Consider the following 27,235-nt stretch of genomic DNA (forward strand, 5'->3'; position numbering starts at 1 on the left):
GAGATCCTGATGTCTCTAGTTTTGAAAACAGACTCACCTCTAATTGCTTCAAAACTTTTCTAAAAAACCTCCCACTTTATTCAGTTATGACTTGAAGGAGTAATGTCCTCGCAGCACATGGACATGCACGGGGTCATAGACAGCATCACAGCATAACCCAACAGCAGAGGTGTGAACTGTTAGAGAGTTTGGAACTAATTGGGATTTTGGGCCTTTTCTTGTTTTGCATGCCAATGTAATGTAGGTTTGAGCAGTTCAGACTTTACACAGCTCTAGTAGAAATGGAAAGTCCTAACCACAGATTAAATCATCTGTATTGTATTATGAATAGTCAGCTCTGTTGAGAAAGGACATTTGACTTTGCAATGTGGTAGATATTAGCAAACACTTAAGAGAAACCACAAAACTTCATGTATTTGCCTGGAGTAAGCCTGCAACATCTGCTCGAACCCTTCTGGGTCTACACTGTTAAGAACATAAGTCAGCTTGTTGGTCATTGCTCTGAACTTGAAGCCAGATGAGCAAATCCAAGCCATTTCATGCTACAATCACTCTAATCATTTCAGCATGATTACTGGGGGTTTTGCAGAGGATATGAGCTTCAGAAAAATATTAGGCAGCATTTGCAACACTTCCCTCCCTTACAAAGATCAAGTTGTGTGTTGCAGAGCTCTGAGAAAAAGCCCTTCTTATCTGTCTGGCTGGTTTATTATTCATTTACTAGGTTACATTCCCATGCCTTGTAGTTCAGTTTCATTTATTTAGTACTACTGGCTTTTTTTGTTCATGACCTGAAATTGCCCATTTTGTATTTCCACTCAAAGGAATGGCTACTATATACATATGAATTCCAACTTAGAATGATACTTTTTCATTGTATAATATTTTCATAACTGCTATTGGTGTACAGATATCTCTACTGGCTGGAACTGATTTTATTCAGCTGGCAAGGTCAGCCCTGGCAGGTGAGTGAACAGGGATTATTTTCCTCGGCTGTTACTGTTTGTTAGATTCTGTGTTTCCAAAGTCATGGGGTATAAACAGATAGGCAGGGTGTACCATGGTAACAGCTGTGAAGGTACAAACAGCCACTGTCATAGAATCATACAATGGTTTGGGTTGGAAGAGACCTGAAAGATCATCTAGTTCCAACCCTACTGCCAGGGGCAGGAACACCTTCCACTAGACCAAACTGATCAAAGCCCCATCCAGCCTGGCCTTGAACACTTCATGTTGCCATATTTATGCAGAACCACTGACATCCATGGCAGCCTGCAAAATTCTAAAGACAGGTCCTAGTCCTATGTACTTCACAACCCAAAAAAGATACAAGGTAGTAAGTGGTGACAGCAGACAATGGTGTACGACAGGAATGAAAGAGAAGCGTTACAGAAGATAAAAACCCCAGTTTTGTTTTACAAGGTTTCAGCTGTCGTCTTTGCTATTGTTCAAATCTCCCCTTTTATTCTGCTGATTTATTTTGGAACATTTAGGTTTGCCCATCACACAGATATAACTTAATGGCAATGAGAACAAAATTTGTTGTCCACTAAAGACAAAAAGAAGTGTTCTGAGTATAGACTAATAAGTTTTTACAGTTCTGTGTCATTTTGGAAATAATATTTTCCATGTGTCTACATACAACTTTCTGTTTTGAAATGAGGTAGGCAAAGTGATGTTTCTTGAAACCTGAGTGTTGATGTGTAAAAGCTATATTCTTAGGGGGAATTTAAAAATCTGATCCAATCATTTCATATGGGAATTTCGTCAAGATTTCTTCAGGAGCTGAAGCCAAATTAGAATTTTATTTTTTAAGAAATAACTTTTTGTAATAAGTGGAAATTCCTGCCCCCTTCCCCTGACCCCAAGTTTTCTTCTGGAGTAGCAAAATTGAGAAAATTAAAAATACTTTTTTTTTAAAAAAAAAAAAATCCAAAAAAGAAAAACTTGAAAAGGAGAAAAGGAGAAAAAAAAATCAAGAAATATCCAGGTTTTTTTAAACATCCTCTTATAACTAAAAGAAAAAAGTTAATTTGTACGTATATTCCACAAATGCTTTTCGTCACAATAACCACTTTTGGAGCTCCCCATGCAAGCTGGTATCTTATACAGGGTGCAAACAATAGCAATGACTGGATATGAATGAAGGTGGATAGATTATTCTTACATTCATCAAAATCAAAAGGAGTCCTCACAAAAAATTAGATACCTTTTAGTAAAGTGAGAAACCTTATATTTTCCAATTATTTTTTGTTAAAAGTAGGCAGCCAGGACCATTTCTTTCAACAGTTTCCAGAAAAAAACATACTTTTGGCCTAAGTCTAAGTAAAGGGATTTGTACCAAAAAAGAATTGAGAGAAGCTGTAGATAACTGGCCATAACTTTGAGTTAAAACAAAAGAGATCTGGCTATCGATTATCTCATTATACCACTTTAATTACTGATGGAAGTTGAAAATCTCAACAAGTACAAAATAATGTTTTATATGATCAAAAATGAATGAACAGAAAGACAGAAGGCTCCAAATACATACATTGTCCACACGCGCTGTAAAGAAACAGCAGCAGAACCAGGTGCTGAAACAGTGGTGTTGAGTCAATGAGTGGCACCCTGCCAAGCTCAAACCTTCAAGGGAATTTGCCCTTAGTAATGATAAAAATGGAGTACACTGGTGACTTCTGTGCTGCAGCTGCCACGGGGATCCCTTGCAGGAAACTCAGGAGAAAAGCCCTCAGAAGGCAAGGTGATGCAAGCTGTCCTTCACTGCTTGCATTGGCAGGGGAACTCCTACCAAGGCAGTATATGACTGCCAGAGGTGGCCAGGAAACCTGCCTGGGGTATTGATGGAATGTCAAGAACTGAGAGAATATTGATTTAGAGTAAACTTTTTTTTTTTTTTTTTTTTTAGAAGAGTCTTACATGATTTTTCCAGAGGAACATCTGAAGAATTGAACAGAAATACACATGTATTCTGGTCGGTTTTGAGTTTGGTAAGATATCTCCTGCTTTCCCATCTCATGCTCATATTCCTGTCAACTGAGGGAACTTCTCTCAGATATCACAATTGCTCCCCAGCCCTTCACAACTAGAGGAGGAAAAGAGAAGGCTCTTCTATTTCCACTTCATTCCTTGCAGAGTGCAGAAGGGGAATTCACATGGAAAGTTATATTGCAGATCTTCTTGGTAGATCTTGCAAGAGACCTTCTGGGTTTTTTTCTGCACAGGAAAACAATACAAAAACACAAGGATAGTGAATTTGGTTTTTGTTACATTGGGTCAGTTTACTTGGCACCAGGCCTGCTGGCAACAGTCAGGGTTCACCTGTCTACAAAGGGGAAAAAGGATTCTAGTTCAGGTGTTATCAGGGCTCATTGAGTGAGCTTTAAACTAGATTTGAAGGGGGAAGGGAATAAAACCAGGCTTACTAGATACAAGCCTGGGGATGGCATGCCGGTGTTGGAGGTGAGATCAATAGCACAGCTGAAGTGCATCTGTGCCAATGCCTGAAGCATGGGCAACAAATGTGAGGAGGTGGAAGCCATTGTGCAGCAGGAAAACTATGACGTAGTTGCCGTCATTGAAGCATGGTGGAATGACTCACACGATGGGAGTGCTGCAATGGATGGCTGTAAACTCTTCAGAAGGGACAGGCAAGAAAGGAGAGGCGGTGGGGTAGCTCTGTGTGTTAGGGAGTGTTTCGATTGCGTGGAGCAGTAGACAGTAACAACAAGGTTGAATGGTTATGGCTCAGGATCAGGGGGAAGGCCAGCAAGCCAGATATCCTGGTGGGAGTCTATTACAGAACACCCAACCAGGATGAAGAGGCAGATGAAATACTCTACAAGCAGCTGGGAGAAGTCTCACTACCTGTAGCCCTTGTTTTCGTGGGGGACTTTACTGGATGTGTGCTGGTAAAACAGCTCCGCAGAGAAGGAACAGTCTAGGAGGTTCCTGGAGTGTGTGGAAGGTAATTTCTTGACACAGCTGCTGAGGGAGCCAGTTAGGGAAGGCACCCATTGGACCTGTTGTTTGTGAACAGGGGAGGGCTTGTGGGTGATGTGATGGTTGGAGGTGTCTTGTTCATAGTGATTATGAATTGCTAGAGTTTTCATTTCTTGGAGAAGTAAGGAGGGAGGTCAGCAGAACTGCTACCCTGGACTTCAGAGGGCAGACTTTGGCCTGTTTAGGAGACTGGTTGACAGAACCCCTTGGGCGGCAGTCCTGAAGGGACAAGGGGTCCAGGAAGACTGGACAGTATCAAGAAGGAAATCTTAAAGGGGCAGGAGCAGGCCATCCTCAAGTGCTGGAAGACAAGCACTTTTAGAAGGGTCAAAGCTCAACTAGAACTTAATCTGGCTACTGCTGTGAAAGACAATAAAAAATGTTTCTATAAATACATTGGCAACAAAAGGAGGACTAAGGAGAATCTCCATCCTTTATTGGATGGATGATTGGAAGGATTTAAAGGATGAGGAAAAGGCTGAGGTGCTTAATGCCTTCTTAGCCTCATTCCTTAACAGCAAGACCAGCTACCCCCAAGGTGCTCAGCCCACTGAGCTGGAAGACAGGGATGAGGAGCAGAAAGAAGTCCCCATAATCCAGGAGGAAACAGTTAGTGACCTTCTGCTCCACTTAAACACACACAAATATATAGGGCCAGATGGGATCCACCCAAGTGTACTGAGGGAGCTGGAAGAAGTGCTCACTGAGCTGCTCTCCATCACTTGTCAACAGCCCTGGCTAACCAGGGAGGTCCCAGAAGACTGGAGGTCAGCCAGTGTGATACCCATCTACAAGAAGGGCAGGAAGGAGGATCCAGGAAACTACAGGCTTGTCAGCCTGACCTCCGTGCTGGGGAACGGTGTGCGGCAGATCATATTGAGTACCATCAGGTGGCACGTGCAGGACAACCAGGTGATCAGGCTCAGCCAGCATGGGTTTATGGAAGGCAGGTCCTGCTTGACGACCCTGATCTCCTTCTATGACAACAAGATGACCCACCTAGTGGATAAGGGAAAGGCTGTGGATTTTGTTTACCTGGACCTTAGTGAAGCTTTTGACATTCTCTCGCACAACATTCTCCTGGAGAGATTGGCTGCTCATGGCTTGGGTGGATGTACTGTTCGCTGGGTAAGAAGCTGGCTGGATGGCTGAGCCCAGAGTGGTGGTGAATGGAGTTACATCCAGCTGGTGGCCAGTCACAAGTGGTGTTCCCCAGGGCTCAGTACCAGGGCCAGTCCTGTTTAATATCTTTATCAACAACCTGGACCAGGGGATTGACTACACGCTCAGTAGGTTTACAGATAACACCAAGTTGGATGGGGCTGTTGATCTGTTTGAGGGTAGGAAGGTTTTCACAAGGGGATCCAGACAGGCTGGATTGATGGGCCAAGGCCAATTGTATGATGTTCAACAAGGAGAAGTGCCAGGTCCTGCACTTGGGTCTCAAGAGCCCCATGCAACGCTACAGGCTTGGGGAAGAAGGGCTGGAAAGATGTGTGACAGAAAAGGACCTGGGGGTGCTGGTCGACAGCCAGCTGAATGTGAGCCAGCAGTGTGCCCAGGTGGCCCAGAAGGCCAACAGCATCCTGGCTTGTATCAGCAGTCGTGTGGCCAGCAGGACAAGGGCAGTGACCGTCCCCCTGCACTGGGCACTGGTGAGGCGGCACCTGGAACCCTGTGTTCAGTGTTGGGCCCCTCACTGCAGGGGGGACACGGAGGGGCTGGAGCGTGTCCAGAGACGGGCAACGGGGCTGGGGAAGGGGCTGGGGCACAAGTCTGATGGGGAGCGGCTGAGGGAGCTGGGGGTGTTCAGCCTGGAGAAAAGGAGGCTGAGGGGGGACCTTGTCGCTCTCTGCAGCTCCCTGACAGGGGGCTGTAGGCGGGGGCGGTCAGTCTCTTCTGCCAGGGAACAAGTGATGGGATGAGAGGAAATGGCCTCAGGTTGCACCAGGGGAGGTTTAGGCTGGATATTAGGAATAATTTCTTCACTGAAAGGGTGGTCAAGCATTGGAACAGGCTGCCCAGGCAAGTGGTGGAATCACCATCCCTGGAGATGTTTAAAAGACATGTAGATGTGGCACTTAGGGACATGGTTTAGTGGTGGACTTGGGAGTGTTAGGTTTATAGTTGGACTTGATGATCTTAAGGGTCTTTTCAAATCAAAGTCGTTCTATTATTCTATTATTCTCTGAATTAAATTAACAGCTGTTTATTCTCCAGTTCTCTAGGCACCTCCTAGGTAATTGCTTATTGTTTGTGGAGCACTTTTTATCTGTTGTTACCAGCTCTTCATCGCCTCAAGGGAGTCATTGCTATCAGCTTCCACAACCTGTACTTTCCATATTCCTGTCACAGCTTCAACTAGATCCAGTTCCTGTTAGCTTACATAGAAACTTCTTCCTCTGGTGAGATGATCCTTACATAATTCTACTAGAGCTGGAGATCTAAAACAGAAAGTAAAGGAAACTCTCCTCAGGATGCAATCCAGAAACAATGCTTGATGAAAAAACCAGAGTGCATGAGCAGTCTCAAAATTAGTGATATCATCTGCTCATGGAGTGCAGATATCCACAATATGTCTTGAAATTATGCATGTGTGAGTAGCCCACAACACAGCGTGTTATTACAGGGGAATATTGTACACATCTGTTGCATGCTGCAGAGTAAGTTACAGGCCATCTAAGCATAATGCAATTGCTCCATGATTAATGGCCCTCCCGGTCTCCTAAAGGTACCCCCTACTTTGGTTGCAGCCACCACCTCACTCAAGAGCCATTCCTTTAGCTGCAGGGGAGTTTTTAAGGGTACAGTCCCCTTCCAGTTCAACGATTATCTCAGCAGGTCTGAGTTTAATTCAGAAGATCTGCTCCCTTTCAAAGATAATGAGAAATTTAACCACTGATCAACCACTTTTCACAAAGCAGACTATCTGCTTAGAAAAAGACTGGAAACAGAGTTTACATGTACAAGGATCAAAGACCTCCTTCAGCACAGGGCTCTTTCAAACACAGGACAGAATTTTGTCAGTACTCAGACTCAGTACCTTGCAGAAGGAGCCCTTTATGCACGTCCAGTTCTTTTTTCCCCTTCTTTTTCATTTTTTTTTTTTTTTAAACCCCACAACTATGTTTGCTCTTCTTCCCTTCCTTCAGAATGAAGTTACAACAGCTTGGTCTCTGATGATGTGAGGCTTCCTACCTATGAGGTCAGGAATGCAGACCTGCTTGTAAGGTTTATACCATTGACAAGTTAATTTGCGAACGCTCTTTTGCAGAGCTGGCATTACCTCTGACACAGGAAACGTGCCTTTGGACAGAACATGGTTTCTTCCATATGTATTTCTGTATATTTTGCTTCGCTTGCAGATCAAAAATAACTGGGAATCGTAAAGTTACTACCTGGGAAGTTTCAAGGGCTATGGCTGTAAATTAACCATAACACTGCCTTTCTCAGCTATCTGAAGGTTAGGTCTGAACAGTATGCCTATGTGCCCTTCATAACCAGCAGAGGAGGAAAGATGTGCCAGCCTCCAGAGGGAATCTGTATGCCCATCTTGGGCCTAATATCGTGTACATTAAGGCCAGATCCCATCCTAGATTTCCAGTTTCATTTTAGCCCAGCCCAGAGGGTTCATGCATTTTAGGACATGATTAAAATCATAACCTACCCATTTGTTGCTCCATGTCCTATGTATTTTGCCTTGCTGTAACTATTTAAGCAGCATTAAAAGTCACCAGATTCTAAAAAAAAATTATGAACTTAAGCTTTCAGAAATAGAAAAAAATCTTTTCTGAGAGATAGTGAGAACTTGTAAGCACTGAAGGTTTAAATAATTTCATCCTTAAAGTTACATGTCTTAAAGAAAAGAATCAGAATCTTCTTAACAGTTCGGTGCCATGAATAATTCATGATAAGAAACTTATCTGAGCCCAATGCACCTTAACTTTGGCTGGGTTTACAGTCCAACTGATCTCCACATCTGGTTTTGTTCTAATTCCAGTGGAATAAATCTAAGTTTTCTTTTTCTGAAAGGTCCCATGTTAAGTTCCGAGGTTTAGGGTGCCTTTTACTTCTAATGGCTGTGGCAGAGTGAAAAATACAGTAGTACTAATCAGATTTCTTTAGGGGCAGACATGATGTAACTGAATGTTTAAAGGAATTAATACCTGAGCCAGGAACATGGATTTTACTTACCCATCGTGTTTTCCTTCTAAATAGATAAGAATTTAGGAAAAGGTCTGAAGTGAGATTTGGGTGTCTAAAGCAGAAGCTAGGTAGACTTCACAGAATCACAGAATGGTTGGGGTTGGAAGGGACCTCTGGAGATCAACTATCCAACCCCCTGCTAAAGCAAGTTCACCTAAAGCAGGGTGCACAGTCATGTCCGGGGAAGGAGACCCCACAGCCTCTCTGGGCAGCCTGTTCCAGTGCTCTCTCGCCCTCAGGGTAAAGAAATTCTTCCTCATATTCAGAAGGAACTTCTTGTGTTTCAGTTTGTGCCCATTGCCCCTTGTCCTGTCGCCAGGCACCACTGAAAAGAGCACGTCCCCAGCCTCTTGACACTCACCTTTAAGTTCTTTGTAGATATTGATAAGATCCCCTCTCAGTCTTCTCTTCTCCAGGCTAAACAGGCCCAGCTTTCTCAGACTTTCCTCATCAGGGAGATGCTCCAGCCCCCTCATCATCTTCACAGCCCCCTGCTGGACTCTCCCCAGTAGTTCCTTGTCCCTCTTGAACTGGGGAGCCCAGACCTGGGCACAGCACTCCAGGTGTGGCCCCACCATGGCAGAGCAGATGGAGAGGATCACCTCCCTCGACCTGCTGGCCACACTTCTCCTAATGAAACCCCAGGGTGCCATTGGCCTTCTTGGCCCCAAGGGCACACTGCTGGCCCATGGGCAACTTGCTGTCCACCAGGATTCCCAAGTATTTCTCCGCAGAGCTGCCTTCCAGCAGGCCAGCCCCAGCCTGTGCTGGTGTGTGGGGTTGTCCCTCCCCATGTGAGGACCCTACACTTGCCTTTGCTGAACTTCATGAGGTTCCTCCCTCCCAGCCCTCCAGGTCTGGCTGAATGGCAACACAGCCTTTGGTGTGTCACCCACTCCTCCCAGTTTTGTATCGTCACCAAACTTGCTGAGGGTACGCTATGTCCCTTCTTCCAGGTTGTTGATGAATAAGTTGAACAGGACTGGACCCAGCACGGATCCCTGGGGAACACCACGAGCTACAGGCCTCCAGCCAGGCTCTGTGCTGCTTATCACAACCCTCAGAGCTCTGCCATTCAGCCAGTTCTCAGTCCACCTCACTGTCCGCTTCTCTAGTCCACACTTCCTGAGCTTACGTGTGAGGATGCTGTGGGAGACAGCGTCAAAAGCCTTGCTGAGGTCAAGGTCATAGATAACATCCACTGCTTTACCTTGTCTACCTCGTCTACCCAGCCAGTCATTCCCTCACAGAAGCTATCAGGTTGGTCAGGCATGATTTCCTCTTGGAGAATCCATGCTGACTGCTCCTGATGACCTTCTTTTCCCCCACATGCTTTAGGTGCTCAAACTGCAGTTAAATATCCCTTCTTAATTGGTGCTGTTAGCTGCTGCCTTGCTTCTTCGCAGACCAATCTGAAAGCATTCGATTTGTGCTGTTGTGCACCACACTGCTGCCCACAGCTCCTGAACGAGTAACCTGCAGGGACCTCGGCCAGTCTTGGGGAGCCAGAGGGACATGCATCTAAAAATCAGGTTACTCCAAACTACTCATCATACTGCTTTAGTCCACTTCCAGATAAAGAGTGCAGAGAGGCAGAAAAAGCAGTAAGTACCCATTTCTGAAATCAAGAAAGTCTTCTACATTTGGCCAGGAAAAGTGGGAATATTCTTATCTGCCATGTCACACACTTAGCAGGCAAAACACTTCCAATCCTTTATTAATGAATTCATCAAAATACTATTTGTGAAGTTCTGGAGCTCATCAGTGCTGACACTCTGCTTTTGAGATACTTTGCATCTTCCAAATGCAAATGTTTCCAACCATTATTAATAAGTCCTGTGCTGGGCAACTAAATTGGAGACACCTGCAGACACTGGGAGCTGCAGACAAAGGAGCAGGCAAGCCAGGCCTTTGTACCTAGAAAGATTTTCATTAGAAATTGAACTGTTCTTGGACACATTTACTTGCTTTGACTAAACACCCATATTGTGCAATTTTCCTTTCCAACTGCAGCTTCCGTGTGCAGAGAAGTGCTGACAGAATCCCTGTTATCACAGATTCAGAAGAGGATTAGGTGGTGCATATGCATAAAAAGGTAAGCAAACTATTAGCTGAAGTGGTTGGGCTGTCGTGTAACATAATATTGAAAAAGTGGTTCCCTTTACCTAGTCACTTCTGAGGATCATAAGAGTCCTCTTAGTTGAGTTCAAGTATTTCAAATACCTCTTTTCAGAATAATTGGGTTATATGATTGAGATCTAGGAGCGTGGCAAGTACTAGGCATGTATTCATTTGTTAAATTCTTATACCTGCTTTAGAAGAACCAGGAGAATATCCACACATGAACTTCCTTGAGAAAGCTTTTTTTTTTTTCCCCATAGGCTAGTGAAAATCTACAAATGTTCTGACACTTTTGTAGTATGAGATGTTATTTGCTGAGATCCAGGCAAAGATAAAATGCTTATACGTTGAGGCCAGTACCTGCAGTTTTGATAATGATAATAATTACTATAAGTCTTAACAAACCTTCTGCTTTAGGGCATAAATTAAGCGGCTCAGGAAAACTATCTTTGAATTAATTGAAAATATTTCCAGTGGCTTCAGGTAGAGTTGTTAAAGCTCCCAGCCTGTTAAAGACTTTCTCGTCTCCAACCTAAATTACTGCTGGGCTGGAGAGGAACTTTATGAAAGATAATGTTCCTTCATTTACAATGACCACTACTGATTACCTGCTATTTTTCAGTGTTAAAGACAAGCTTTTGAGCTAGATGAAACAATGGCTTTATTCAACAAAATATTTTTTCTAAGAATGAAAAGATTTTGTCTAAGATAAACTAGAAAAATGTATCATTAAGTAAAGCTATCTTCTACTTCATGTGTTAGCTTTGTTGGTAAAATATTTCTCATATATTAAGAAGTAATGATGAGCAATCAAGAGATTACAATAATTTTTGGGCTGTGATTAATCTCTAGGGTAATTTGGAAATGCTAACCTTAGTTAAAAATCAGTTATGTTTTTTCACAGTATTTGGACAATATCATTGGAATAGCAAATAGTAGTACTTACTGGTCAAACAAGATCAAATCAGGTCATCAGTATTCTCTGTATTTTGTCAAAATAGACTCTGAGCTCTGTTAATGAGGAGGGATCGTATTGGTATGTCTCACATACCACACAACGATGCCAAGTGTGATGTTCATAGGAACCCAGGAGTTAATGCGGAGACAGTGTGAGGTTACAGAATAAATGAAAGCCCTTCAACATAGAGTCAGTATCTGGCAGTATTAGTGTCTGGCTTATCTCTGTTTCAAGATAATTTAATATTTCTGTGATTATATAATAATCCAAGCACTGCAAAGATGTTTCCTGCCAAAGTAGGAAAATGCTGCTTCTGTGCTTGGTATCAGAGGATCAGACCTTACCAGAACATGGGAAGCAGGACCCAGGCCACTAGCCCCAGGCAGTTTGTGTTATCAGTTTCCACATAGCCCTGTTACACCAAAAGGAAGCAGCTTAGGAAGACATTAACAAGGGATGCTTGCCTTTTTTTAACTCTATATTCATTACAACAAATTGCCACATTAGGATCTGAATTCTTGATCAGCTTAAAGAGATGTTTAATTTCTTACAGGTCCACAGTATATTATTTTAAAAACCTCACCAAAACAGAAAATGAAAGTTGCATATAAAACTTTTCACATTTATTAACATTCCTGTTCAACTGCCTTGTAAAAATAAGTTAATCATCATGTTACAATATCCATAGAATGACAGAATACTGCTGGAGGAGACAGAGGGCTGTCATCAGAGGTCATCCTTCTGCCGTAAGCACATCCACAATATCTAAAGCCCTCCTGACAGATAGTTTTTGCCATTGATGTTGGACCAGTTATTTTATCTAGATTCTTTTAAGTAGAATGCAAAATGAAATGAGTAGCATAAATTATAAGAAGCACATAATGTTTTAAAGACATTTTAAAACCAGCACAAACTGTTTTAAAAACAGTTTTCTCCATCATTTAAGACAGAATAACAGAAGAAGATAAGTTTTTATCATGGCAGTATTTGCAGGCACATCAGAAACCAAAGTAATCCAGCTGGGTGAAACTGTGTGTTTATGCTTTTGATAAACCAGGATGTGTTCTGAAATTACAATCTACGCAATCCTGCAGCTTCTACCACAATGATATGAGCGCCTCCTGAAGTAGTTTTACATGCAGAAATGTGGAAAAGTGGAGGCTTTATTCTTTTGGTGGGAAAGTGCAGAACAAAGAGCTGCTTTCTAAGAGTGTCACCGAGCTGATATACCCTTTTGAAATGTATACTAGTTTAGGGCAGTCACCTGAACACTTCCAAAAATACACTGTATATGTGGCCTGGCCCAGGAACCATACCAGTACAATACATATATTTTCATTCTTGACCCTTACCCTAGAAATTGTTTTTGTGGGGTCAGTATAAAACACGCTGTATTAACATTTAACTCTCTGTAACAATGAGTTGCTGATTAAACATGAAGTTTTCAAATTATATAAAATTACTTATCATATTTATGACCCTAGATGATGTTTTTTCTAGCCAAAACAAGTAGGGTTTCTATTAGTATTTATACCTTAATTAGTTCATGCCTCAACAGGATTAGCAGGGTCCATGCACATTCTCACGAAGTGCTGTTACAAACAACCTCCACCAACACAGACCCATCTGCCACCAAAACTGCTTCTTCTCTCTCCAGCCAATTGCATATTCATAACAAATTACGATATCCTAAGTACTAAGAATATAAATATTGTAACAATTTTGGACATTGTAAATATTAAGAATATTTTGTAGGAAATCATCTAATATCTAAATTGCAGTTCTGGTAAACGACTCCAGTGCACTGCGAACATTGACCTCTGCATTTAAGTCTCTAGACAGTTGGAGGAGAAACCTCTCCAAACAGTTATGCTTAGCATGAACACCTTTCAGTGCCTGACAGACAGTCATGATGCTGCTGCTCAGGGCAGAGCCAGACCCAGAGCAAAGTGCCCACTTCCAAAAAGTCCCAAGACTCCCTCAAGCATGCTTAAAACATTTCTACAGCACTTTACTAAAACAAAATCAAGAAAATAAGTGCCTCCACCCTATGACTAACTAAATGAAATAGAAATTCAAATAGAAGAATTACTTTCAGATCTAATGAGAATGCAAGCAGACAGCAATCCAGACTTTTTAGCCTGAAGGTAGGGTTTTATTTATCCTCTGCATTTTAATGATCATTTCAACAAAAAGAAAATTATTGTTTTTCAGCCCTTCTTTAGTAATTTGCAAAATTAGTATAGGTTTTTAAAATCCCTTAATAAAAAATAGTATGCCACATCCACAGTAATAGCCAATTTAACCGACTCACAGTTAGCCTGGTTACTGTCAGTTTGCCACTTGGAAAACCAGTCATCTAATATTAACTGCAAATCACTCTCAAATCTTTGCAGGGTGCCAATACAAACACATTTATAGTCTATGATCTCTAATATCTGGTTTTATGGTCAGAGAAGACAGAGCCAAAGAAGTTCCCTATGTCCCTGTTCTCAAAAAGGCAATAAACTGCAGCACAGCAGAGCAATTACCTAAACTGATTTTTTTCCTTATTGATCTTCATCTGTGAGGTCCACCTGGCTAGAGCCTGTGAAGATGTTTTTGTAAAAGAAAGGACTCACATGGCAATACTTTGGAGGAGAGAAATATCTTCTGTTGGCTCCGTTTCTGCGGCACTTTTTGTATTAAAAGTTGAATTTTGTTTCAATTTTGTACAGTGGTGTAAATGCCCACTAGTGACCTGTACCAATAGAAAAACTAGTGATTTAGGGTCTTCACAGAACTAATGGTGTACACAGAGGACAACCCATGCAAGAACGTTAAGTATCCCAAAGGACCCACATTAAGCTCAGACCTACCTCTCCCTGATCACATCTACATTGACATAAACCATATATGTTATGTATCTGCTTCCTTTCCGCCTTCTAAATTGGTTTCTCTGACCAGTGGTGCAAAGATACAGGAGGAAAATCATCTGCTGCACCTAAATGTCCTTAGTGGTATTCAAACTCTTTCCCAGCTCATACTCTGCATGGGTATGAAGATAAGCCAAACGTGAATTGCAACATGTAGCTCTGGGAGGACAAATTTTGAGAAAGGGAAAACATTATTTTTACCTTGTTTGCTGAAAATGTTCTCGGCTCAGTTCATGAGGTTTAGGACATATTCATAATATTGCTGTTTGTAGTTGCAAACCTCAAATTAGAGGTAACAGTTTTATTTGGAACTAAAAATACTGAACGCTCAAAAAATCTTACTTACAATAAGGTAGCTGGATTGATACTGCTGTATTCATTTCATATTTTCTAGGCTTTGAAACTGTTATGCTTTGGCTCAAGGTCTATTTTGACAAGCTATCCAAACCCAGAATAAAATTATCCAAAGCATGGCAAAAGAAGAAAGGAAAAAAGTCCCTGTTTTTCCCCAGGTTTCTGTGAAATTGATGGTCAAAACACTTATTTACATGAATTAAATTGTTAGATGATTAAAAATGTCAGTAATGCACTGTAATCCTTTTTTGAGGTTAGATTAAGGATGTCAGCTGAAGCACTGAAGCTGTTGTTTTACTCGTCTTCTTAATGACCTGGTATTGAAGTTTGAAGGAGTGTTTTGATGATTACTTCTTAGAGTAAACATGGAGTTAAACACAGGAATGTGTGTGCATTATATAATCACTGGTTTGAGCAATTATTGAAGGATTTTCTAAAATGTCTGCAGGTAATACTTAAAATGGTTAGAGATTGTTGAAATTTAGGTGGAAATTGTTGCAGAAATCTTATAATTATGCAATCACTAACTAAGCCGAAACCACATTGAATATTTGCAGATACACAAAGACCCTCAGTGACTAGAAAGAAGGGTTTTTCCTGTAGTTTCTGAAACAATAATTTATTTGGAGATATTTCTGCTGTGGCAGTCTACAGCTCCTTTGTTGCTAATTCCTCTTTCCCTGTTATGAAATGTGAGGGATGAGATCAGATAATAAAGGCAGAAAAGCAGCATGGATGTGATGAAATATCTGTTCTGTTATTTGCCATTGTTGCAGGAAGAAGCAAAGCTCTTACCTTTGGCAAGGGAGGTACAAACCACAGCACATAACCTTTATTCCACTGTTTTTGTAGATACGGAGAATGTGGGGAGTGCTTTGATGTATTTATTATAGAAGTGATGAAGCTTGTTCCAGTCTGCATTTGCCAGTTGGTTTCCCCATGTAGACAATCCTTCAGTAGCTGCAAATGGTTCTCCAGCTCCTGACTATCACGGGTGGATCTATGGAGACCCTGGCTGCAACTTTGGTCAGGCTACAGAAATAGGATTTCAGGTAAACCATAACCCTGAAAATGTCTGTTCTAGAGTCCATTTCATGACTGCTACACAGCGAAGACTATAGATGTGCTGAAACTTCATGGATCTTTTTGACTAAGGTGGGGAAGCATTCCTGCGGCGAGCCATGCCAAAAAATGGCAATTATTGCATTTGCTAACACATTATCTGAAAAGCATTCAGAAAAAAAAAAATAGTCTAAAGAGACCGTAAAGTTAGTCCCAAAGCCTAGGCTTCATGGACTATGCAATAATGAATGCATTCAAAAGGGTATTGGAAGAACATAAAATAAGAAGATATAGGTACAGTTGTAGTGTGAATGACACCACGTGCAGAGGCCTCACAACCGTGGATGACTGAGCCTATAAATGTGAATACTCTCTGTGTTTTTTTTTCCTTGGCACATTTTTTTAGAATTTGCTTCTTTTTATATTTATTACTTAACACATTGCAGAAAATTCGTCAGCATCAGTTATTTTTCCCCTTAGGAGGCCCTACTAAATGAACATGTTTGAAGTCAATAAAAAGCAATCTCCCTAGAATAAAGAAAAAACACTTTCTTGCTCATAAGGAACAAAATTGTTTTACACATTCCAAATAGTCTGTTGTCCATTTTCAAATTGGCAGGCATGAAGCAGAAGTCATGTCTAGATGGGATATGTGAGAACTACAGGAGTTTGGAGGTATTTTATTAGAGAAAAGAAAAGAAAACAAAAAAATCTAGAGGTATCTCAAACATAGGCTGTCTATGTCTACAACAGTTAAATTAGGGACAAGTGTGAAATAAATATCTGATTAGTAAATAAGCCGAGGCTTCCCCTGCAATATACTACATAGTAGTTTTAGAAAAAGTAGTTATATAATGGGTTAAAAAAAACCACCATCAAGAAACTCAAGCTAGGGGATATGTTTCATTCAGGTTTTTCTTTAATCATGCCTTACAAGTAGGAACAAGCTCCGCTTACCTTTCTACTGAAAACAAACAAACAAAACCCCACAAAAAACCAAATAAAATAAAAGAAATATTTGCATTAAAACTAAAGCAAGGACTAGCCCTGCAAAAATAATTTTACAGCACTTCTTAAATAAAATTGTTTTGAAGTTTCACAATAGGAATGGTGAACTCATTCATATATCATAGAATCGTTTGGATTGGAAAAGACCCTTAAGGTAATCAAACACAATTGTTAACCTAGCACTACCAAGACCATAGCTAAAACACATCCCTAAGTGCCCCATAATCACATCTTTTAAATACCTCCAGGGATGGCGATTTCACCACTTGCCTGGGCAGCCTCTTCCAATTCTTGACCTCCCTTTCAGTGAAGAAATTTTTCCTAATATCCAGCCTAAACCTCCCCTGGTGCAACCTGAGGCCATTTCCTCTCATCCCATCACTTGTTCCCTGGCAGAAGAGACCGACCCCCCCTGCCTACAGCCCCCTGTCAGGGAGTTGCAGAGAGCGACAAGGTCCCCCCTCAGCCTCCTTTTCTCCAGGCTGAACACCCCCAGCTCCCTCAGCCGCTCCCCATCAGACTTGTGCCCCAGCCCCTTCCCCAGCCCCGTTGCCCGTCTCTGGACACGCTCCAGCCCCTCCGTGTCCCCCCTGCAGTGAGGGGCCCAACACTGAACACAGGGTTCCAGGTGCCGCCTCACCAGTGCCCAGTGCAGGGGGACGGTCACTGCCCTTGTCCTGCTGGCCACACGACTGCTGATACAAGCCAGGATGCTGTTGGCCTTCTGGGCCACCTGGGCACACTGCTGGCTCACATTCAGCTGGCTGTCGACCAGCACCCCCAGGTCCTTTTCTGTCACACATCTTTCCAGCCCTTCTTCCCCAAGCCTGTAGCGTTGCATGGGGCTCTTGAGACCCAAGTGCAGGACCTGGCACTTCTCCTTGTTGAACATCATACAATTGGCCTTGGCCCATCAATCCAGCCTGTCTGGATCCCCTTGTGAAAACCTTCCTACCCTCAAACAGATCAACAGCCCCATCCAACTTGGTGTTATCTGTAAACCTACTGAGCGTGTAGTCAATCCCCTGGTCCAGGTTGTTGATAAAGATATTAAACAGGACTGGCCCTGGTACTGAGCCCTGGGGAACACCACTTGTGACTGGCCACCAGCTGGATGTAACTCCATTCACCACCACTCTGGGCTCAGCCATCCAGCCAGCTTCTTACCCAGCGAACAGTACATCCACCCAAGCCATGAGCAGCCAATCTCTCCAGGAGAATGTTGTGCGAGAGAATGTCAAAAGCTTCACTAAGGTCCAGGTAAACAAAATCCACAGCCTTTCCCTTATCCACTAGGTGGGTCATCTTGTTGTCATAGAAGGAGATCAGGGTCGTCAAGCAGGACCTGCCTTCCATAAACCCATGCTGGCTGAGCCTGATCACCTGGTTGTCCTGCACGTGCCACCTGATGGTACTCAATATGATCTGCCGCACACCGTTCCCCAGCACGGAGGTCAGGCTGACAAGCCTGTAGTTTCCTGGATCCTCCTTCCTGCCCTTCTTGTAGATGGGTATCACACTGGCTGACCTCCAGTCTTCTGGGACCTCCCTGGTTAGCCAGGGCTGTTGACAAGTGATGGAGAGCAGCTCAGTGAGCACTTCTTCCAGCTCCCTCAGTACACTTGGGTGGATCCCATCCAGCCACGTAGACTTGTGTATGGCCCCATAGCATGCCATTCAGAGGATTCCTAGACTGGCTCTGTGATTCATTTTTGAGTTGATATTGACATTATTTGTCTCAGATTATTCATGGCTCCTAGTCTGCTTTATTGAGGGTGCAGGCCCATTTGTCCATGACATTCAAGCAGGAGTCCAGGGAGGAAGTTCAGTGTCAAGGAAATGCATTACAGACTATCCCCAGATAAAAACATCTGCTCAAGGGAAGATCACACAGTAAATATTTCAGTTCCTCACTCTCTTTGCTGTGCAAAGGTGCTTGCTTGGTGGTCACAGATACACCTATCTTAAATCTAACAGGTTTTCCTATTGCAGTTTATTTCTAATCTAACCTAAATTTCCCACAAAAAGCCGGCTATACCCTCCATCTCAGGTCATGTTCCTAGATTAAGAACCAACCTGAGAGCAAAAGGGGTTTTGTCACTTTATTCATGTATTGAAGCTTTATTATGGGATGCACAGGAGTGGTAAAAATGGTCCTGATATGAGTGAAAATAATAGACTCAATGCAGCAAAGAAGCAAATCCAACATCTGTAAGCAAATTGCTGTGCTTACACTGTCACTACTACAGATTTGCCCTTCAGCAAAGCAGACAATGGGACACAGCAGGGCATCTGAATGGCATTAGCCTTGGGTATCTGGAGTGCATTCAGGCATATGTGCATATGTGTGTTGCTGTAGGGAGGGAAAAAGTGTCAGATAAACCACTACGAGGCAATATAAGCAGCTAAAACAACCTCTGCAGATCTTGGATTAGATAAATTGCATGTCCTTTATCTGAATGTATGTACACAGTAATTAATTTTCTTATTAGTCTTCCAACATGTTCATGTTCTCTATGACATTTACTATCTGTTGTATGTACAGGCACAACTCATAAAGTGTGCATTTATAGATGCTGATAGATGAGTGCATTTCCATGCTATGCAATTTTCCTTCCAATATTAGCAATTGCAGGGAATTAATGAGAGAAAAAAGGTAATAAAGATGTAAAAATGCCTGAGATCACCATCTGAGAACTTAACTCCTATGACAGTCCTTCAATATTTACACTGTACACATAAATTATTATAATAAAAAAGTGTGTTTATTCCATCAATTTCTTGTTGCTTTTATTAATTCTTCTCTTCTGGGTACTTCAAAGTAGGAAGGAAATCACAGGTTGTCATAAAATACTTTAATTTCATCTACGTGGATACAAATAAATAAAGATATTTGCTGTATTTATTTTTCCAACTATCCTTTCCTTCCCTTCCCACTGTTTGAAGTTTACCTCATTGCTGAGGATAACCTTGAAAAGTTATCATCACTAGTAATGGCAATCAATAGTTTCCTGAACTTTCAAAAGGTAGAAATGAGGCTGAGACTGCTATGTACCTAAAAATAATGTTGTCTAAATGAACAGCAAGACAGACATATTGAAAAGAGAGACAGAAGTCTGAAGGATTTTAGTAATGTTATCAAGCCAAAGTTTCTTTATATATTAGAAAGAAACACTTTGATAAGTAGGCCTGAGAGGTGGGCTCCAGTTAAAGTTTATTAATGGGGCAGCCAGTGATACAGTCCAATGATGCTTACTGTAAACTTCAATAGGAAAAGGACAGGTGCTAAACTTTAACACGGATTTGTCTGGTCAAAAATTGATAGTTATATCAGTGCTATGTGGAATTCATTGTAGTTAGTAGCAAGAATATCTCCTAAACAAGATAGAAGCAAGAAAATCTCCTAAACCCTAAACAAGGGATAACGGTTTTACACCCAAAAGAGGGTAGATTTAGACCAGATATAAATGTGGTGGCTTGACTTTGGCTGGACGCCAGATGGCCACCAAGCCACTCTATCACTCACCCCCTCAGCAGAACAGGGAGGGAGAAAACAAGATGGAAAAAGTCTTGTGGGCCAAGATAAAGGTAGTTTAATGAAGCAATAGCAAAATTCACACATGTGGAAGGGAAGGAAAACAAAAGATGTTATTCTCTACTTCCCATCAGCAGGTGATGTTTGGTCATTTCCTGGGAAGCAGGGCCTCAGTACGCATAGAAGTTACTCCTAAAGACAAACATCGTAAATAACAAATGCCCCCCCCCCCCCCCTTCCTCCTTCTTTTCTTAGCTTTTATGTATGAACAGACATCATATGTATGGAATATTCCATTGGTCACTTTGGGTCAGCTGTCCTGGCTATGTTCCCTCCCAGGATCAGCCTAGTGGTGGGGACGGGGGACGGGGGGGGGGGAAAGTTGGGGAGACAGCCTTGACTCTGTGTGAGCACTGCTCAGCAGTAGTCAAAACACTGATGTGTTATCGCCACCTTTCTAGCTACCAATACAAGCGCAGCACTACAACCACCCACCTAGTAGATAAGGGAAAGGCTGTGGATGGTGTCTACCTGGACATTAGTCAAGCCTTTGACACCTTCCCACAACATTCTCCTGGAGAGACTGGCTGCTCATGGCTTGGGTCGGTGTACTATTCACTGGGTAAGAAGCTGGCTGGATGGCTGAGCCCAAAATGTGGTGGTGAATGGAGTTACATCCAGCTGGTGGCCGGTCACAAGTGGTGTTCCCCAGGGCTTGGTATTGGGGGGTAGCAGGAGGAAGTTCTGTTTAATATCTTTATCAATGATCTGGACCAGGGGATTGAGTGCGCCCTCGTGAGCATTGCCGTTAACCGAAAGCACCAGTCTGTCTGACCCTGGGCCCGTATAGATTACTAAAGATCTCTGCACAATCATCACCATCTAAGAAATGCTGTTTTAGCAAACATACAGAACTGGGGTCAAATAGTGTTGATTTGTATTTGTTAATCCCTTCAACTGAAAACTGGCTATTATCATCAAGTACAGCCAGTCTGAAAAGGAATTTCTTAAATTTCACTTACAAAGTTTCACTTTCTTGACAAACAGAAGAAAAATCTGTGGCTTTTTCTTAGTTGTATGTATCAACACTGTCATGCGAAGAAAAGAAAAACGAATACCTGTAGAAAAGTTCAGATTTAAACAAAATGAGCTAGAAAAACAGTAGACTATCATAATTTCACTGAAGCATTTTGGTGAGGGGAGAACATGTTCTTGTGACTGCTGCGCAGCTATGTCCTGTCCCACTGTACTTGCCAGATCATGTTTCTTCAAGTAAAACACTTCACACTTTGTATAAAGTGCTTTTCATCCAAGTATCTCGAGTTACTTTGCAAACACTAATTATGCCCTTCAGCCTTCCATGAAGAATAACCATAGTCTGAAGTAATGAATTTGTCACTAAGAGAGAAATGTTGTCTTGATTCCCAGCCTCACTCATTAGACACTAGTTAAGATCATCATTTTGCATATTCAGCATTTAGACCTTAAGAAAGCAATAAGAAAAGGATTCTTGAAGATGGCAAAGACTAATCAATGCTGTCACTGGAGAAGAGGAAAACAATTTTTAAATAGAACAAAAGCTGACTTTTTAAAACTCAAAACAATACCCTATTACTCCATCTCAAATAAAGAGATATGAAATAAAGAAAGGCATCTTATTCTTTTTATTACTGTAGCCATATGTTCTATAAATATGAGAAGCTGAAAGAAGTCAGATGATTTAGAAAAGTGGATTGCTGATTGGTGTTTCTGCCGATTGCCAAATCAACAAGTGGTGTTAGCAATATAGCTGGAACAATATGGATCTCAATTTATACCAAATATCTGCCCTGTTTGTTACACTAAAAGCTGTGCCTAAATTAATGGCTATAATTAATTATATATATGTAATGTCACTCTCTATATAGAATGTCTAAATTAATATAAAAATAAATACATATAAATATATATAAAATGTCTAAATTAAGAATAATTTTAAGCGTATCTATGCACTATTTTAAGATTTGTATTTTAAAAAGAATATTGAGTTCTAAAATAATTATTTATTTGGTGTGAATGACATGATTTCTTTTTTTCTAGGGGGAAAAAAAAAAGTTACTTATTGCCTTCAGTGTGTGTCATTTATTCCTTACAAAGAGTTAGAGGAATGTAGGCCAGCATTAGAAAACAAAAAGATTTCTCTTTAAACCCCAGCACACTTTTCATTCCTTGATTTTTGCTCCATAAATGGATCAAGTGTAACATGTATCTTGTCTCTAATCCCTTAATTTTAACATCCTACATTCACAAGGCAGCTGTTCCCCATGAATTTGCAACAAAACATCTTACCACTGTCAGGGCTACCGTTCATGAGAAGTGGGATGGAGTAATTCATAAAACTGAATGTAGCCCACCTTTCTATCAAAAATAACACTTCTTTACTGCATTGCAGTTGAAATGTGTTAACTGATTAGTTCCCCATTAAACCCAGTTTGGAAGGCAGAAAATATCCTCAGGGATGGGGACCACATCTATCGTCAGAGGAGGTTTATCTGCATCAGGGGAGTCAGCATTCACACCCAAACATAGTGACAGGAGGAGAGGAAAGGAGAGTTGTTCTCCAGCAATGTGTCTAATTCCATGTATATGAAAATATAGACTATTACTCTTTACATTGATGAACAGTGTTAACAGCACCTACAACCACTGCTGTCCCTTCGGTGTGGTGGCTGATGCTCTTACACACTGACAACTCTCTGCAGGCGTCGTTCAGGCTCCAGTTTCGCAGGCAGCCCATGGCCATCACTACCAACCTGGGGTCACTGCCTGGTCTCTGGCTCAAAACCCTTCAAGGAAACACCTTCATCTGCCCACATTACCTAGCACACAAAGCTGTGCTTCCTGGCCTTCTGCACCCCCTTCTCCAGATCCTTCACAAATCATCACAGCAGGTTGCCACGTGTTTTCTTTCTGTTTTACATCAAATGCTACCCAAAGAGCCCACTCTTTTGGGTGGGCAGCTCCTGCGCTGCCCAAACTCTGCCAGACTTTGCACTTACGATGCCAACAGGGCAGGTTCCTACAGTACGTACCTCATAGCCGGATGTGGCCTCTTGCATGCCCCTCTTCATAAGTATCTGAGAATATATCCTCCAAATGAATTTAAAACACAGTCATGGTGGAATGGTTAATAAAGCAGCATGTTTGTGTTTTCACAATGTGTTGCTAAGGGATGTCACAACTAGAGACTATTATCTAAGCAGTCACTCTGTTTACAAGCAGAAGAGCAAAATTATTGAGGTCCTTCTCACAAGTACCCTAATCAGATACGATAAGAAACAACAATGTAATTGTTTGCTTTCAGTACATTAATCTCCCCAGTGCTGTTGTTACGTAGACATTAAAAAGTTTATCTTTGCTGATATTTACCATTTCAGTTCCAAGTGTGGACACGGTGAAATTTCTGTCATGAAATTGCCATTTGCTCTCAGTTACAGAAACTTATTTAAAGCTAATTAAACTTTTGAACGCTTCTTTTTCAAATGGAGGTCACTTCAAAAAGATATATTGACTTGCAACCTGAAACACGTTTACCTGACGTCAGTATTCAGGCACTTTGCATTCCAAAGCACTCTTCTTTTGTGTTTAGGGACTTCATGGTGTTATGCCAAGCCATAGACCAAACAGCAGATTTAAGATTTAAAAAAATAATAACACATCAATTAATTTGGCAATTTTAACATATAAATCTACACACACAATCTGCAGATCATAATGCAACAATAATCTTCTGATCTTTTGGACTAATTCCTAAAGGCAAAGGTTTTAGCTACAGATGAGAACAATAGAGAACACAGTTCAGAGGGATTAATGAAGTTATTGTTTTGCACAGATGTAAAATCTATGTAGAAGATCTTTGTTACATGCCAAAATATCAATTAGTGACTTTCCTTTTCACTGGCTCCTCTTTTCCTTCCCTTCATTAAACATAATACTTTCTCATGTTCTCACCAGGTTTTTGTCCTAGCAGAGCAAGAGAGAGGGTGGAGCAGCCTCTGCAAGGGAACATTAAAGCTGTACATTGCGCATACAACTCACTAGCCAGCTGGTAGCATATAAACATCCGAGGTCATATTCAGTCCATGCACACATGACTTCAGCATTATCTGAAGCCTTTTCACTGACCCCAGGGGCACTGGTTCCTGAACTAAAGCAAGCATAAAATGTGTCTATAAACCTCTGCCACCCACACTTTGGCCAGCTTTGATTCACCAAGGCACATGCCCTTCTAAGTCTCACTCCAAAATCTGCAAGCCAAGTGAAGAAACACTATAATTAAACACACTTCATGAAAAGCTGATTAGGTAATTTTCACTTGGAACTCCACAAGAGAAAAATCAAGAATTGTGTTTGCTGACTAACTTGCATTGTGTATTTTATAAACAAAACCTCTAACAGACTGGTCATTTTACAGAAGAACAGATAATACCGGCCAACAAGGCTGCTCTCTGGAGAAAAGGAACACTGACTAAAGGAATCTTTTCTTACATTGTGGAGGCACAGGGTAGACAGGGAACACATGAGACCTTTAACCTTCCCTCCTGGACAATCACTGTAAAAAGGCATCAGGGACCTCAGTTTATAATAAACAACTCCTCCATATTACACTGCATCTAACAGTACAACACACACACTGCTGCTGCTGCTGCTGCACTGAAATGTCATTACTGGTTACAAGCCCAAATCCTTCCGTGGGACCTGACCATCTGGTACAGATAACAGGACACAGTTTGATGCACAGTGTTATCTACAGGCAGGAAAGCAAAAGCAGTAACAGCAGAATGAGGTGCTGCCTAAAACATGAAATGCGTATGAAGAAGGGATGTGCCAAGTTGAGCTTTTACTTCATTACCTTGTAACTGTGGAGGAGAGATTCTTGCCCAGATGCTCAAAAGGAGCCTGTGACATCTTTCAGCATTTGTACCTGAGTAATGTGAGTGTTTCCATATGTCCAAGTCAGTTCCCAGACTACTGTCCAAATCCTTTGGTTTGCAACTACTGGTGCTTTCAGAGGGCACATCCTCTTCCAGAGCTACTATAAACCACTAAGCCAAGTGAGGTAAACAATAAACTAAGTTTCAAGTAAAATTCATAATTGCTTCATTTAGATCTTTGGAGAGGGGGAAAAAATACAGCTGAGTTTTCTGAGTTGATTTCTATAGCTTAAATTGTGCATTTTAAAAATTACTTTGGAATAGCCATCTTTAAAAGATAGCTTTTTACAAATAACTAATACTAGATTATTGTTAGAATGATGGCCAATAAAATTGCTCTCTTGAAAGACAAAATGTTGACTTAAAGCAGCCAGTTCATGTAAGCAACAAGAAATCAGATTTCCTTGACCACAGTTTCAAGTATACCTCTGGTACAATGTTTCTATTTCAGCTAAAGCCAAAGTCGCAAAACCCGAAAAGTGTTATCCAGTGCAAAGCCAATAATGGGATATGAAAATGCATCCAAATTTTCTGATGATTATGAAACTGAAAATATCAAATATGAAAGTCTAACCATCATTAATATGCATCATGTAACACTAAGATAAAATACACAGCTGATCCATGTGGAATAAAGCAATATTCCCCTCCCTGGTTTTGTTTCATTGGGTTTGAATTAATTCTGCTTTGTTTTCAGTCCACAGTCAAGTCCAACAAGATTTTAGCTGATTAGAGTCTTTTGCTTCACCATTTTAATTGGACAGTAGCATGTTAGAATTCATTGCTGAGCTATATTGCTATACCTAAAACCTGTTTCAGGCTCTGTGACAGCGTATTTCTGAATGCTGTCATAGGCCTTCTCTAAACAGCATGCAAACTTTTTATCAGCCCTCTGCAAGCTTTCTACTAGAAAACAGCATTCATTGGCCTGCTTTAGGTATGATGCACGCAGACATTGAAGTGTCTTTCCACTTTCTGTTTCAAATTTCCCCTTTCTAGTCATGCCTTTTCCCATAGGAAAAAGGCAAGAAAAGCTCAGAGGAACTGGCTGGGGGAGCTGCCCAGGCTCCCGCAACCCCTGCAGGACTTCAGCTTCTCGTCAGTCACAGGGAAACCTCTCAAGGCATAAAACCACATCCTGTATCCCCCTAGCAGTGCCACAGGATTCATTCACAAAGTCTGGGGTTTTTTTGAGCTAATAGCAAAAGCAGTTAAGGATTACTCACACTGGGTACACACTTTATTTGTACAGGCTGTCACAGAGGGAAAACAGTCCTTTCTTGATCACTGTTGTGCTTACTTTACATTTTTTCTTCGTTCTGTTTTTTTCTTCACATTCATTCATTTAATCAAGTTATTAAAACAGGACTACAGGCCAAGGAATTTTATTTCAAATATAAAAGTTGCAGAAAAATAAGGCAACAGTGCCGGGTGAATACTTTCCACTCTGCATGGTATAATCAAATTAAATAGCAGACAGTAGAAGGGAAAAGCAAGTTTATTATCTCCGCATAACCCCGCTGCACACCTCAGAGACTCCAAATTTAGAGTCATCTGAAGTCTGTCACCTGTGTGATATCCACCTTTGGTTCAATTATGTCACCTCTTTTCCAACTTGACTTTTTATTCATAGAACCACAATATCATAAAATCGTAGAATTATAGGACCATTTAGATCATAATATAGAACCATTTAAGATTGAGTCTAATCATTAACCTAGTTCTAAACCATGTCCCTAAGTGCCAGATCTACACATCTTTTAAATGCCTCCAGGGATGGTGACTCAAGCACCTCCCTGGGCCACCTGTTCCAGTGCTTGACAACCTTTGCAGTGAAGAAATTTTTCTTAGTATCTGAATTAAACCTCCTCTGGCACAACTCGAGGCTCTTTCCTCTTGTCCCATCACTTGTTACCTGGGAGAAGAAACTGATCCCCACCTTGCTACAACCCCCAAGCACAGAGAAGTGTTGCAGAGAGAAGTGTCTTGGCACGGTTTAAAACCAGCTCAAGATCAAAGCAGACTATTGATTGATTAATGGCAGAAATCAGCAATTGGTGAATGGTGCATTCAGAATCAACAGGAAAATCACTATACTACA

This window comes from Falco rusticolus, chromosome 3 (genome assembly GCF_015220075.1).
Source record: "Falco rusticolus isolate bFalRus1 chromosome 3, bFalRus1.pri, whole genome shotgun sequence".
Classification (NCBI taxonomy): Eukaryota; Metazoa; Chordata; class Aves; order Falconiformes; family Falconidae; genus Falco; species Falco rusticolus.